This window comes from Sapajus apella, unplaced genomic scaffold, assembly GCF_009761245.1.
Source record: "Sapajus apella isolate SASKATOON/1434 unplaced genomic scaffold, GSC_monkey_1.0 scaffold55, whole genome shotgun sequence".
Classification (NCBI taxonomy): domain Eukaryota; kingdom Metazoa; phylum Chordata; class Mammalia; order Primates; family Cebidae; genus Sapajus; species Sapajus apella.
Window position 1 is genome coordinate 699,235 of NW_022436995.1, and position 16,914 is coordinate 716,148.

The 16,914-nt window shown below is 34.7% G+C and overlaps 1 pseudogene; it reads right to left on the reverse strand.

Moving 5' to 3' along the window:
* Positions 1-4,237: 4,237 nt before the first annotated feature.
* Positions 4,238-6,090, reverse strand: LOC116527508 (annotated as a pseudogene).
* Between the last annotated feature and the right edge of the window lie 10,824 nt (positions 6,091-16,914).

Below are 16,914 nucleotides of genomic sequence, written 5' to 3' on the forward strand. Positions count from 1 at the left end.
TTTCACTACTCTCTCTTAGCTTCTGATTGTTACAGGCAATCTTCGGTCTGTGCTTGTAGACAAATCACTCCAGTCCCTGCCTCTGTCTTCTCATGGCTTTATACCACATTTCTCATAAAGACACAATTCATTAGATTTAGGGTCTACCTGGGTAATTCAGAATGCTTTCATCCTGAGATCCTTAACTTAATTATTTATGATAAAAAACATTTTTCCAAATGAAGTCAAATTCACAGGTACTGGGAATTAGGATTTGGACGTATCTTTTTGGGGACCGCAATTCCTCCTACTATAAGTTTCATTACAAATTATTTTAAAGTAATTGTTCAAATGAAATCAGATACCTGACATCAATTACATTATTATGTATTACAAAACCATTTTCATTAGGTTTCTTTTCTCTGTGAACGTTACGGATCAAAAAACAAATCAGTTTTTCCTTACTGATATTTTTATAGCCACACTCACAGTATTTGTTTCAGATATTTTTGCGTAACATTTTGCTGGTTGATCATCACATAATAAATTATTTTTAATTAATTTTATTACAATGTTAATCTGATCAAAATAATCATCCTAGAAGTAATACCCTCTACAAAAGCAGAGAACATGACTATAACACCATTCTTTTCCACAAATCAATATAACATTAATATAGCACTTGGATTATTTTCAGTGAACATTTATCTCCATGCAGAGTTGAATTATCATCATAACTCTATTCAATCAATAGCATACACTTTTGACATCGATTAATTTCATTAGTAATTTCCTTATTCCTGGATATAGAATTTATAACTCTTTGTAATTAGTTCACTCAACAGATACATGAAAATAATAAATATATCCCTATTATAAACTGACCAAAGAGTGATGAGATAGTAAATTTTTTTAAAAAACTAGCAAGTGGCAATTAAATAACAAATTAATATAGCTTTAAAGTCTAAGTTCTAAAAGAAAATTGGGTTACGTTTTGTATGCTCTGCAGATAGGCATCAATTTCTTTGGGCTTGAAATGTAATGTTTAGTGTTCCCAAGGGCACAGTGATAATTAAATCAAGCACAGGACTTTGGGGAAGCAAGGGCTAACTTACAGATCTAAGAAACCATATAATTAAAGGAAAGTATGAGGAAGATAAATTTACTGCTCAGTGTGCAAAACATTTATTTGAAAATTTTACAAGCTAGTGAGCATGGATGTGAATCATTTTGTGTATGTATGTGTATTTCCTGCTTCATTTTTTTTTTTAACGGTTAACACTGTTTTCAGTCATTACAACAAAACAAATAGTTAAAAAGTATGAATTCAACCAACAATTTATCCATACAAACTAGGAAAATTTGATTGATCTTTGCTTTTAATAAAATTGACAGAAAGATTCACTGTTTTGCCATCAACTAGTCTAAACTGTTTAAATTTCTCATTTATTCTCAAGGTAAAAACTCACATTTCGCTTTAGACATCAATATAGCTTTTACTGATACAAGTGTTGGCATTTATCATTATCGTGAAGACTAAAAAGGGGTTAGGACCACTAACATCCCTGGATTTCCTGATTGAAAGGTATACATTGTCAGGTGTTTTCATTTTTGTTTCTTCTTTTAAGACCCTCAAAAAGTTTTTATGGCATTAACTATTACAATTTATTAAACATAATTAATAATAGTTATGTTTAATAAATAATAGTTATTTAGTTAAATTTAGTAAATTATAATAATGCCATAACTATTATGTGAATTTGTGGCTTTTAAAGCAGATCCACTTTCTTGGAAAAAAAAAATTTTAATATAATTGGTTCAGCTATATGTTAAAATGAAACAGCAGAGTGCCTCTGGCTCTCTGAACTCTAATCATCTTGGCTTCTGTGAAAAGATAATTGAATTTCTTATCTAAATATTGAATATTCCTCACCAACTAATTCAGAGTCAAAATTCTTTTCTGGATAAAACTTTAAATTATCAGGTATAATCCTGGATTAATTATAGGACTAATATAAATTATATATTAAAATAATGTTCAGCTGATCTTAGTTATTTTTCAAGGTATGAGTGTGAAAATCTGTATTTCAAAATCAAAAAATGGTTGAAAAGCTAGTATTTAATTAGAATTGACTGCTTCTCAACATCTAGCTGAGTTTCACCAAATGATTACTGCCTGTCATCAGATTATTTAATTTTGAGTGACTTATATACTAAAATTATTATTTACAAATTTTAAATGAGAATATTTGGATTTTATAATTTTTGATACCCATATATTTATATTTCCAGATGTAAAAATAAATGAATATCATCCAAATGAGAAAAAGCTAAGGCTATTTATTCAGAGCTTGCTATAGTCAGAGAATCAGTCACCACTACTTGCATCTTACAGAGATCCAAAAGCAGTTGAAAGGGGTGCAGTACCAAAGCGAAAGAAACTGGAAGGCTTTGGGTATGCTCTGACTGGAGCCTGTTGGCATAGGAAAGCTGAAGCCTGGCTCCCTAAAAGTAAGGCATCCTATGTTGGTTATGGGGGAGTCTTTTGTTTTCTCTAGTTAATCCTAAATTAGAAACAGGGCAAAAATTAGGGATGCTGGTAGTTATTAACCAAATTTTGGCTATACAGAGCCGATTGCTACAGAGGTTGTGAGTCACAGTTCTGTTTTTATTTATGCCTGGGTCATTGTCCATTTACATATTCAGTCTCTCACAGATATATATATATATATATATATATATATATATATATATATTTATTTCATTATAAATTTATTACTGTAAGGTCTGTCTAATGTTAATCTGTAGTAAAAGCTGCTCTTTGATTTATTAAAACATTGCAATATTTATATTTCATCAATATTTAAACATAAAATAAGGTATTGGTTTTCTCTTAAATTAGATCAAATTCTTCAAATACAATTCAAAGATCTTTCTCCAATAACTTACAAAATAGAAAGTTCTAGTATTCAAAGATGAGTTGCTATTAATCAATCAACAAATATTTAAATATTTAAAACGTGGTTCAGAAAATTTTCACCCAAAATATGATACTAGCTTTATTGCCCAAAATCAGTCACTCTTTCTAGTTCTAGGCTGTCTCTGGTTCCTAACTTATATGCCTAAGACAGGATTCTTCATTTTCTCTGACTCCAGATTGGTCCAACGATCCTTATGAAATCACTGATGCCCCTGGACCCAGCCCTCTCCAGCAGCTCCTCCTACTACCACAATTCTAGTTTCAGCAGAAAATGTTTATGTACTTTCTAAAGCTCTAAACATTCTACTGGTTTAATCTTCCAGTATTTATTTCTTATAGATATTCTATTGTATACTTACATTCAGCTTCTCACCAATAAATAAGACAAATTTTAGATCATTTATGAGCAGGACTAAAATTGTTTTTGTCAAAATTAATCACTAAAATTTCAAAGTATTACAAATCAGTAAATACAGCAAAGGAAAAAGGTGATGAAAAGTACATACTGTGATCAGTCACATTTCAAATTGCATCTTCAATTTGAAAGTAGGAGAAAAATAATGGTAATACCTTCTAAATATTGGCAAAGTATACAAAATATTTCTTAACATAAAATTAAATGAAAAATAAAGCCAATAAAATGGAGAGCACATGTTTCTATTTGTTCATTCATAAAAGTTGTATGCTACTTATATCAGTTTATTACACATGTTCTTAATGATGATTAAGATTAAATTGTTCATGAGTATTTCATAAGACATTAAACAAAATTAGCTATCATCACAAGTTATTTCTCTGTTAACTGTTTTTACAGCACATTCGTATTAGGTTAAGTATTTTTTTTAAAAAATCACAAAAGCAAAATAAAAAGTTGAACACATGAGGTTTTTTTCTTTTACTGCTGTCTTTGATATACATGAAGTAATGGATATCAAGCAACTCATTTGTATAGCATCTCTATTTGTACATTTGTTTTTAGGTTACTTAAAATATTTAAATATAAATTAATAAGAGTTGCAAAAATAAGGCTGGATGCAATGGTTCACACCTGTAATCCCAACACTTTGGGAGGCCGAAGCAGGCAGATCTCTTGAGGTCAGGAGTTTGAGACCAGCCTGGCCAACATGGTGAAATCCCATCTCTACTAAAAATACAAAAATTACCCAGGCATGGTGGCGGGCACCTGTAATCCCAACTACTCATGAAGCTGAGGCAAGAGAATGGCTTGAACCTGTGAGGTGGAGGTTGCAGTGAGCCGAGATTGCATCACTGCATTCCAGCTTGGATGATAGAGTGAGACTCTATCTCAGAAAAAAAGAAAGAGAAAAAAAGAAAGCAAACGAAGTAACTTTACAAATAACAGAATAGGAATCATTTCTGCCCTTCTCTAGAGGAAACTGAGTGACAATTTCATATAAAGGAACATTTGTGAAGTTACAGTCCAAGGTGTAAACATTGAAACTGCATTCTTCCCATCCACATGGTTCAACAAATTATGTCTATGAGGTACCTATTTCTACAACAACTTTGTAAATATTCCCAGTGTCAGGGCTCAGGACACTCCCTAAGTACAGTGCCTTGGCGCGCTGAACTGAAAGAAAGGGACTCAGAAGTAAAATCTTTCTGACCCTCTCCTACTCTTCTTTCTCCTGGTCCCCTTTCTTCACCAAGGCAGGCCATGGACCCTGAAATTTCTCCTCCCCAAGGCAGGTCAAAGACACCAGAAGTCTTCTCCCCCAAAGCCAAATATAAAATTTAAAAATATTATTTTAATCTTTTCCTACCTTTCTGTGTGAGATCTAGCCATTGAGAAATTCTTTGACCTACTTTGTCTGTTAGTAGGTCGTAAGAACCTTATTCCAGATGGAGTCTAGTTTTATATCCAGAAGGAAGGAATGCCTCACATAGAGGCCCAGAAAAAGAAGGAAGGAATGCCACACATGGAAGCCATAAACACGCATGCCTGGCTTTGTTTCTCCATTCAGTCCGTTAGCATTAAATCACTCCCTTTTTGTCAAAGTACATTTCTGCATGGCTGTCTGCTCTTTATCGCATCTAAGTATTAAAATGGACAGTTTTTCGAGTTTTTGCATCTTCAATTTGAAGTCTCTTGTGTCTTGTAAAACTTTAATTAAATAAATATTGTATGCTTTTCTTCTATTAATCTGTCGTTGTTTTCTTTCAGTCCTAGCCAGGAACCCTAAAAGCGTTATGGAAATTTTCCTTCCTTACAATTTCCACGACTGCAACTAAAACTGGAACCAATTACTGTTTTTATCCCATATTAGGACACACCAATATATAGGTGTTTTCCTTTGCCTAGACATATAGTTATAACACAAGTCCTTGTGAGGCCACAATTTAGCAAAGTACTGTGTCAAACATTTATAGCTTATATGAAAATTTCACATCCCCATATCGGCCACCCAAAGATGAAAACATGTAACTCCCTAAATCTTAATTGGCTCTATTCTAATATCAAAGAGAAAAACTATATAGGAAAAAACAGAAATTCAAATAGAAGTAACCTATACCTGTCACGAATCATAAAAAAAAAAATTATTTTGGGAGCATATGGATGACAAATGGTCCATTGTGTTTTAGAATAAAATAGACAATTTGGGAAGCCAGCTAATTTTCCCCTTCTTCTCCTGCTTCAGCTTCATCTCTTTGGGTATCTGATGTGCAAAATGTCAAGTAGTTTCTCAGCAGTTACATTATTAGCATGCTATCTTTGTATGACTCTTAATGTGTTGAGTTCAACAATGGCTTCATCAAAAGCTGTCTTTGCAAGACACAAGGTTTTTGCAGAAAGTTCAGATTCTCCCACCACAACACAGAGAGTTTATAGCCCAGATGCAGTCTGATAGGATATGTTGATTACAATGCATTTTTCTGATTTCAAAAGCTTCATGACGTGCTTGTTGTGACTGATGCACAATCCCTTTCTTATCGTCATTAGCAGCAACCTGAGCCAAATAACAGAAGTAGACTCCTTTCATTTTCATTAGATTTTGCTCTGTGTTTGTGAAGCTTCGGGGATCAAGAATTCTTCCAAAAGGGGCAGTACATCATTTACAGGTATCTCTTAGATCACTTTCTATTTTCTCTCTGTACTCTCAACCCATCTGCTGTTTTCTCAGCAGCTTCTATCATTTGCCCAGTACTTGAGACGATGCTCCAAGATGACCTACAGGCTCCTGCAACATTTTTATAAGCAACTGAAAGAAGATTCCTCAAAAAAAAAATCAGTTCCTTGCTTAGTTACAGACATCATGCAGTCTTTCATGTCAACATATTGCTCAGCCTGCTTGGCCCATTTGGCCTTTTGCACTGGCATAATTTTACCCAAGACTGAAAGTTCTGTGTCAGAAGTGGTTGGCGGTAGATGGATGCGGGCTCAGCAATCTGGATGGGGCTCAGCGGCAAGGCTCAAACTCTGTCCCTAGATCTTGCTGCTCACGAGCTCTGTGCTTCTACTTTCAGTTGTGGCAAAATGTATAAGTAAATAATACAAGTAAAAGAAATATTACTTGTATTATTTCCTCGTCACAAAGTTCTTTATGGCAGCTTCTTTTCCCTTCTGGAAGAGAGTTTCAAACAGAGCCTATGAATCCATGAAGAAATTTTAGCTCAGGAAATGATTTTTTTTAAATTCAAATCCTTTAGCCAAACTGACTTATGTTTACCTTTAGAAGTTTTATAGTTCTAGGTTTTACACTGAAATCTATGATCATTTTTACATGGTTCAAAGCATCTGAGTATGGATCAGAGCTCATGTTTTTTGACTTGTTCTGTTTTTGACTTATAGATATCCAATTATTCCAGAACCGTTTCTTGAAAATGACAATTCTTTCTCCAGTGAATTGCTCTTGTATCTTTGTCAAAAATCAGCTTTTTGTGTATGAGAATATATTTATAGATTCCCTCTTCTGTTCCATTATTTGTCTATCTTGATGCCATTCTTCTTGATAATTAGAGCTTTATAATAAGCCTTGAAATCAGGTAGTGTTTACCATACAACATTTTCTTCCTTTTTAAGGTTCTTCAAAAATTTGTGGGTACATTTAGTTCCTTAGCATTTCTGTATGAATTTTAGAATTAGCTGACCAATTTCTACAAAAGAAAAAAAAGTCTTATGCTAGGATATTGATTGTGAATCTATAGATTAATTTGGTGAGACTTTACATCATAATATTTATCCTTCTGCCTCATGAACATCAGTTATGAATCAATTTATAGCTTTCTTAATTTCTCCCAGTAACATTTTCTAATTTTAACGTATATGTCTTACACATTGTCACAATTATCTCTAAGTAGTTAATAATTTTAGTGCTATAAGTGATATTATTTTTCATTTCAATTTGTGAATATTCGTTGGTAGTATATTAAAATACCATTAATTTTATGACTTGATCTTATTCCTGTAACCCCAATAAACTTACTATTTCTAGTACAAAGCTGAATAGAAGTAGTAAGAAAGTGATCAGTTTCTGATCACAGGAGAGAAGCAATATCTTTCATCAGTACATACAATGTTAGCAGCAGGATTTTTGTAGATGTCCTTAATCAAATTGCATACATTATTTCTATTCCTGTTTTGCTGAGAGTTTGGGTGAACTGCAGATTAGATTTTGTCAGTTGCATTTTTATGTGTCTACTGGAACGATCATTTTCTTTCTTTTATGCCTTTCTAATATGGTGAATTATATTAATTAGTTTTCAATGTAAAAACAACATTGTATTCTGGGATAAATTCCATTTGGTCATGATATGTCCCACTGTATTGTTGGATTTGGTTTGCTAAAATCTTAATGACTTTTGCATATGTTCTTGGAAAGTATTATGCAGTTGTTTCTTGTCCTTATAAAGATTTTTCTAAATTTGGTATTATGATAATATTGTCCTTATCAAATAAAATATATTCAATCCTCTTCAGTTTCCCAGGGAAGGTTACATAGAATTGCTTTTATTTTCTCTTTAAATGTTTGGTATAATTTCTTGATGTTTACTTTGTGTTAATCCTTTAGAATGCAAATTAAATTTTTAATAGCTATAAGACTTTTGAGGTTACTTTTTTTGACTGAGTAAATAGTACGTCTATTTCCTCTAAGTAGTCAAATATATTAGCATAAAATTATTTATAATATTCCCAAATTATACTTTTAATAGCTATAGAATCTTTTGTGATGTCATCTCTTTTATTTCTAATTTGTAATTTGTGTTTTCTATTTTTTTTCCTGATCAGTCACTGGTAAGAGATTTATCAGTATTATTAGTGTTCTCAAAAAACTACCTTTGATTACAGTATTTTGTTCTGTCTTGTATTTGTTTCAAGAACCTCACTCAGCTCATGCTAATCCATCATGGCCAGAGGGAGAGGGCCCAGTATCTGTATTTTCATAATTGATTCAAATTCTTCCTTAACAAAGTCAGGAAATAAATTCTCACACATTCAAAACATTCATACACACACACACACACACACACACACACACACATACACACACACACACACCCCTATGTAAACAAACAAAACCCAAATAAGTATCCTCACTGTGGAATGTCCATTTTCTCTGCCCAGCTTAAGCCTCTAATGCTAACTTCTATTAATCCTGGGTCTCTGTATGTAACTTGACCTTTCCATTTCAACCAAATAGCACATTGAGTCACCTCACTTTTCATCTGCCCTTAACACATATTAATAGGTGTCCTTCACTCTAGGCTATTGATTAAGCCATCAATATTTGTCATACCCCTCTTGTCTTTGTCATTTCCTGGAGTCAGTCTCTCCTCAACCTGCCCTATCCCACTTGCCTTACAGTCTGGCCCAAACAAATCTATCTTATCAGTAAGAATTTTTATAATATTAACAAAATATTATAATATTAGGACATTCTTTCATTCTAAGGAGAGTACATATATTAACTTGGGAGACTAGCAGGGTGCAGAAAACCAAGGTATGAGAAGACAAACTTAGAGGTAAAAATGCAGAAATAGTATTTATTTTTTGTCAATAACATTTATGTTTTTTATTGTCTGTAGACAATAAAAATTCTACTAGTAATATAATTTTCATTTTTGTGTAATTTATTTTTAATTGACAGATGATAGTTTTTCACATTTATACTAACAATTTTTGAATGTTATGCCTTTTTTGAAAAATTTCTGTGATGTTATTAAAACCAAAAGAAGAACTTGATTATGCTCATGATTCATATTCTCTGCAGGAATACTGACTTTGAAATATGAGCTTTTACAAAATTGTTAACATATTGCTTGATTCTCAATTAGTACATTCACGTTTTACTTGTAAGATTTTTTTAAAAATACATTTTAAAAATATCATACCTCAAATACATTACATAAAATCATAAATGGGATTTAATAACTTTTTGACTGAATGTTATAGCTTAAAACTCATTCTGAAGTGTTTTTTAAAAGCCGTATGACTACATCTTTTCCTTTTAACTGAAAGGAAGTAAAATTGCAATGAAACAATAATTACTAAAAAGTCTCATAGGAGAAACATTTCTAAGGGGGAAAAAAACATGACTTTGAGTGAGGCTACCCTCACCATCCTTCCTTCATGGTTGCCCCAGTATCATCGTAAATAGTAAAAACATTAATCTTCCTCCTCATTTTCCATTTTTCTACTCTTTTCCATGGGTATGCCCTCTCTGTATACTTTACTTTTAATGAGTGCCTAAGGAGGTATATTCTCCAGTAGCAGTAATACCTGAATTGAGTCCATATCACAAGAAAGTCTTCTCATGCTGAATCGCAAAAAAAAAAAAAAAAGTCTTCTAATCCCTTCAGAATGATTAGTGGAGGTACACCTTCTTTTTTGTTTTGTTTTGTTTTTGAGACAGAGTCTTGCTCTGTCACCAGGCTGGAGTGCAGTGACTCAATCGTGGCTCACTGCAACCTCCACCTCCCAGGTTCAAGCAATTCTCCTGCCTCAGCTGCCCAAGCAGCGGGGATTACAGGCACGTGCCACCACACCCAGCTAAATTTTGTATTTTTAGTAGAGATGGGCTTTCATCATTTTGGCCAGGATGGTCTCAATCTCCTGACCTCATGATCCGCCAACTCCAGCCTCCCAAAGTGCTGGTATTACAGGCATGGGCCACTGCGCCTGGCTGGAGATACACCTTCTGAAGGGCTATTTTTGGTATGCCTTTCAGCCAAAGTTTTGACTAAACTCCACAATCTAAATGTGTAAAAGAGTAATACTTAAAAATATGAAGTCAAATCAGAAAGCAAAAGCTAAGTAAGAAATATGTAAACAGTGATACATAATTTTATTTCTAATGTTTAACTTAATGGGGGTTCACCTAGTTTAATTTAAGACAAATAAAATAGCAATTATATGATCTTAATTTAAAAATATCTTTCTTTAGAGGAACTTAAATGAGTTGTTACATGTAATTCCATTAAGACTGTAGTTACGTAATCTTGTCCTTAAGTAAAGGACAATTGTATATTTCCAAAGGTATATGACAAAAAATACAAATTATGAGATTTTCAACGATGAGAGCTATGAGCAACAGTGATACATTTGCAGTCTATATAGCCCTGCTAAAACAAAAAAAAATTGACTCAATGGGAAAATAAATAAGCTAAATCTATTTCAGACTCCGGCCCCAAAGAAAGTCCCTTGACCAATGTAGATAAGCATTTCCTTCTCTGTAATATGAGAAGAGTGCATGAAGACAAATTTTCCCAGAAACGAATCTAAATTGACAATAATTAAATGACTTTCAATCTGGGTTAGAATGGAAAACAGTACAGGCCAGAACTAGGCTAACCGCCTTTTATAACCTAAGTTCAGAAGCTGCAAGGCACAGATCACATCACGTGGTGAAAGCAGGAGTAAGAAGAGAGCTGCGGGGGAGGTGCCACATGTTTAAATGACCAGGTCTTAGGAGAATTCACTCATTTTTGCAAAAACAGCACTAAGCCATGAGGGTCCATTCCCATGGTCGAAATACCTCTCACAAGGCCCTATCTCCAGCACTGGGGATTACAATTCAACATGAAATTTGGGCAGTGACAAATAACCAAACTATATCATTCCATCCCTGGCTCCTCCAAAATCTCATGTCCTTCTCATATTTCAAAATACAATCATACCTTCTCAACAGTCCCCCACAGTCTTAACTCATTCCAGCATTAGCAAAAAAGTTCAAAGTCTCATCTGAGACAAGGCCAGTCACTGCCACCTATATGCCTATGAAGTTAAAAACAATTTAGTTACTTGTAAGATGCAATGGGACTACAGGCACTGAGTAAACATTACCATCCCAAAACAGAGAAATCAGTCAAAAGACAGGGGTTACAAAGCCTTATAAAAGTATAAAACCCAGCAGGGCAGTCATTGAATCTGAAAGCTCCAAAATAATCTCTTTTGACTCCATGGCCTCCGCATCCAGGGCACATTTGTGCAAGGAGCGGACTCACAAGACTTTGGGCAGCTCTGTCCCTGTGGCTTTGCAGGGTTTAGTCCCCATTGCTGCTCTCACAGGTTGAAGTTGAGTGCCTGTGGCTTTTCCACACTGTGTCTCCAAGCTGCTGGGTCTACCACTGTTGGCTCTGCAGAATGGTGGCTCACTTTTCACAGCTCCATTAGGCAGGACCCTAGTGGGGACTCTTTGTGGGGGCTCCAACCCCACATTTCCCCCTATACTGCCCTAGTAGAGGTCTCTGCCTGCTGCAGGTTTCTCATACAGCCTCTGAAATCTAGGCAGAGGCTGCCAAGCATTCTTCACTCTTGAATTCTGTGTGCCTGCAGGCTTAACACCACATGAAAGCCACCAAGGCTTATGACTTGCACCCTCTGGAGCTGGAGCAGCCACTAGAACTGTAGCTAAGCTCCTTTGAGCCCTGGCTGAAGCGAGAATGGCCAAGGTACAGGGAGCAGTCTCCCAAGGCTGCTCAGGGTAGTAGGGCCCTGGGCCTGACCCGTGAAACCATTCAGTCCTCCTAGGCATCAGGGTCTGTGATGGAAGGGGCTGCCACAACAATTTCTGAAATGCCTTCAAAATATTTTTCCCATTGTTTCAACTATTAAAATACACTTAACTACTTTTCAGTTATGCAGTATCTCTAACAAGCGGTTGCTCCACAGCCTGCTTGAATTCCTTCCCACAAAAAAAGCTTTTTCTTTCTCTGCCAAATGGCCAGACATTAAATTTTCCAAACTTTTATGCTCTGCTTCCTAAATTCAATCTTTACTTCTGAACATAGGTTGTTAGAAGCAGCTGGCTACCTCTTGAATGCTTTACTGCTTAGTAATTTATTCTGCCAGATATCCTAAATCACCACTTTGAAGTTCAAACTTTCACAGATCCCTAATACATGGACAGAATGCAAACGAGTTGTTTGCTAAGGCATAACACATGTGACCTTTGCTTCAGTTTGCAAGAAGCTCTCCTCATTTCCATCGGAGTCCTCAGCAACCCAGACTTCACTGTTAATAACATTATTGGCATTTTGGTCACAACTATTGAACCAGTCTCTAGGAAGTTCAAAACTTTCCCTCATTTTTCTGTCTTCTTCTGGGCCCTCTAAACTCTTCCAACCTCTGCTCATTATCCAGTTCCAAAGCTGCTTTCACATTTTCAGCTATCTTTATAACAAGACCCCATTCTTGGTACTAATTTTTCATATTAGTCTGTTCTAACATTGCCATTGAGAAATACCTGACAGTGGGTAATTTACAAACAAAAGAGGCGTAATTGGCTCATGGTTCTGCAGGTTTTACAGGATGTATGTTGTTGGCATCTGCTCAGCTTCCGAGAGTTCTCAAGAAGCTTACAGTCATGGCAGAAGGTGAAGAGGGAACAATAACCTCACATGGCAAAAGCAGGAGCAAGTTGAGCGGAGAAGTGTCACACACTTTTAAATGATCAGATCTCATGAGAACTCATTCATTATCACAAAGACAGCACTCAGCCATGAGGAATCCACTCCCATGATCCAAACACCTTCCACCAGGCCCTATCTCCAGCATTGGGAATTATAAATTCTACATGAGATTTGGGCAGGGACAAACAACCAAACTAAATCAGTTTTAATTTGCTTACAAGAAATTAACTTTTTTTGGTGTGAAGGTCTATGAGTTTTGATGAATGCACTGAGTAATGTAATAACCACCACAGTCAAGATATAGAATAGTTCTGTCAGCTGAAGAAAATTGTCCCATGCTGCCTCATAGTCACATATCCCAAATCCTTGAAACACATTGATATTTTTTCTGTTTGTAGTTTACCTTTTTCCAAAATGTTGTGTGTGCATGTCTGTGTGTGTGAAGAGAGAAATGTTATAAATACATACACAGAGACACACAGAGTATCCTACAATATGTAATCTGTTGTGTCTGGCTCATTTCACTTGACATAATTCTTTCAAGATCCATCCATGTTATTGATACGTATCAATAGTTCATTCTTTTTATTTCTGAGTACTATCTTATATTATGGCTGTACCATAGTTACTTTGCCCATTTACATAGTGAAGAACATCAGGCTGTTTCCAGTTTGGGGCAATTACAAATAAAGCTGCTATAAACATTCAGGGTTTTCTTGCACAGAGAAGCTTTCATTTCTCTTTGGCAACACCTAAGGGTAGATTTCTACATGATGTGGTACAAATATATATAACTTCCATCTGTTTTCCAGGGTAGTTGTGTCATTTTGCATTCCCACTAGCTATGAATTAGAGTTTCATTTGTTCCACAACTTCACCAGGTATTGCTATTGTCAGTTTTCTATTGTTTTGTCTTATTTTGCTTTAACTATTTTAATTTGCGTGTACTGGTATCTCATTGTGATTTATAATTTTTATTCTCCTAATGACTATGTTGAGCATCTTTTGATGTGTTTGTCATTTTTATATCTTCTTTGGTGAAATGTCTCTTCAAAATTTTGCCTCTTTTAATTGGTTTGTTTTCTTGCTTTTTTTGAGCTTCATGTGTTTTTATACATCCTATGTCCACTTCTGAATGTAATTATAATAGATGTAAAATCTCCATTCCTCATAGTATTCATAAACACACATGGGTTAGGTGGCTTGTAACAAGCTTTTTGCGGCAAAAAAATAAATTCTGGCTTTCATCTAATTATGCTTTTTTTCTGTTGGTCTATCTTTCTAGATGTTTACCAATGTCTATTGAAAATGTACATTCCCTTTGACATAGCAATGGCCTTTCATAAATAGTTACAGCTATGTATAAAGAACTAAGTACAGGAATATGCCTTCAAACATTGACACAAATGCCAGAAATTGGGAACCACTTAAAATCTCAAATACAGGGGATTGAGGAAATTAATTATGGTGCAACCATACCAAATACAAGGAAAGTATTGAACCTGGTGTATTAGGACTGAATTTATTGACTCAGGATAATGTTACTGATTGGTTCTCTCAAATTGTTATTTGATAATAGGTATCAACAAAATTATATGCATAGATTAATGTATTTTTAAATAAAAATAATATGCATATCTATTCATTCAGTAAATATTTACTAAGTATTGACTGTTTGCCAGGAATTGTGCTATGCACTGGGAGTACAAAGATAAGCAACTATGTTCCAGCTAAAAACCAATTACATAAATTATTAGATCTTATAAATACATGATAAAGTCAACATTTGAAGGATACGAAGAAAATGAACTGGCAAAATACGCCTCTAAAATGTCAGTAAATCAATTTATCTTTTTCCTTAAAGGCACCTAGAGAGAAAAATAATGGACAAATTATAGTCTGGTGTCTAAAGGTGTGCACTGGGAACAGCTGGTTCTGGATCCACTCAGAAATATGATTTCAAATCCTAGTTATGTTGGTTTCTACCTATGCAAATTGGGGCAAATCATTTAACCTCATATATTACAACTGCTATGTGAATTAAAAGAATATTCCAAGTAAGGCAACATAATGCCTTCACATGGTAAGTACAAAATAAATGTTAGCTCTTATTACTATTACCCTTATACTGGTAAACTTTTTAAATGGTAATTTACATCCAAGCATCCTAATACAATAAATAGGAAAAAAGTTAATAAAAAAGGAATTAAGCAGCAGTATCATTGATTATATGTACATCCATATGAACTCTGGGTTCTAAGCATTTATTTGATTTTAAAAATATATTTTTATACCTATGCAACAATCTTGCATGTTCTTCACATGTACCCCAAAACCTAAAATGCAATAATAAAAAAGATTAATATATATATATTATTTGTTATAAAAATAAACAAGCAGCTAAATTCCTAGGCATTTTCAGTATTTTGTAAGGATAGCAAGGGTGTGAAGAACAATGAGATACCTCCTCACTGATATTATCTACCTTTTTATGAGTGGACTCATACCAAATTTAGCTACCAAAGGTGTATACTTCAATATTGAAGCAGTAATATTGGGACCCCTGAAGTAAAATACTTGGCTTGCAATAGGAAGGTTGAAAAGTACTTTGAAATTTTATGGTGGCTAATAGCTATAATTAAGGGGTCAGTAATGACCACAGTTGTGTGTGGGTAATATAAGGAAATAAGTGACTCATTCTAATTCTTAATGATACTGGAAAGAAAAGGTTGTGTACTGGCAAATTTGTTAGCATTTCCATTACATTTCAAATCTGTCCATGAAAGATAAGTGCAGCTGCTGCATAGAGAATTAAAAGATAAAAGAAGTCATGGGCTCTATAAAACTTAAGATAAAGATGTTATCCCTGAGGTCTCCCTTCAGTGCATATGTGTTGTGCATCTGAAATTAGCATTGGTAGTTGATTTTACATAAATGAGCTATACTGTAGTGTTGAGTAAGGAAATCCTTTAAACAGCATAGAAAGACAGAAAACAATAAAGAAGACAAAGGGGATAATCACAAGATTTGTAGAACATGTTTTGACTGCCTGCTGGTCACCTTGAGTGGTTTTGCGCTGCTTTTTTATGCTGCTATGCTGTTAAACTCATTCAAATTGAAGAAGATAAATATCCACAAGACAAAAAAATTCTTCAAATATCTTGCTAAAATTATTAGATTATGTGATATAGAACAACTGTGGAAAGATTTGTACTATTTCCCTTGTCTTTATCCCTTTAAAATTTATTTCTACTTTAGGGAAAATTAAAAAGTCATTAATGTAACATCAGAGAAACTGTTTCAGAATTCTATTCCCTGTGGTCCTTCAATCCCACTCTCTACAATTCAGGAAGAAACAAAGTTACCTATTTATGATAGCAACAGGAAGCAGCCAAATGCCTATGCATATAGGGGCAGACCCCCAGTGAAAAGTACCTTCAAGCCAAAATCAGCCTGAAGGCTGAAAGACTGGACTGCTGGTCCCTGATGAACTCCACTCTTTTCTTCCTCTTTGGTCCACTATTTCCTGATTGATTCTTTGTGAATAATGTCTTTTAGCCAAATGAATGTTGCTTCTTCCAATACTACCTACAGCCTGCCTCTTCCCCATTATAAAACCATAAAAAGCCCCAGACTCAGCCATATTGAGAGTAATTTCCTGCCTTTGGGTACAGGGACCACCCCCACATCCTCTCTCCACTGAAAGCTGTTTTATCACTCAATGAAACTCCCCTCCTTGCTTACTCTGATTGTCAGCACATCCTCATTATTCTTGGACATGGGACAAGAGCTGGGGTACCCGTGCATAAGCAAGACTCAATCTGGGCAGTCTGAGTGGGCAGGTCATCTCCTGTGGCAGGTGGTTGTGGTCAAACAAAGTCCAAATGAGGCATCACCAGCTGGAGATCCCCGGCTTGCAAAGTGACTTTACATAGTAACTTTTTTTGAGACAAGATCAGCTAAAATCTGCTTATTTAACAAAAATATCTAATGTAATATAATTGTATATCTTGTTACACATTAGATCTCTAACTGATTTGTCCTACATACTTTATATTCTTTGACATACATCTCCCCATTGTCTC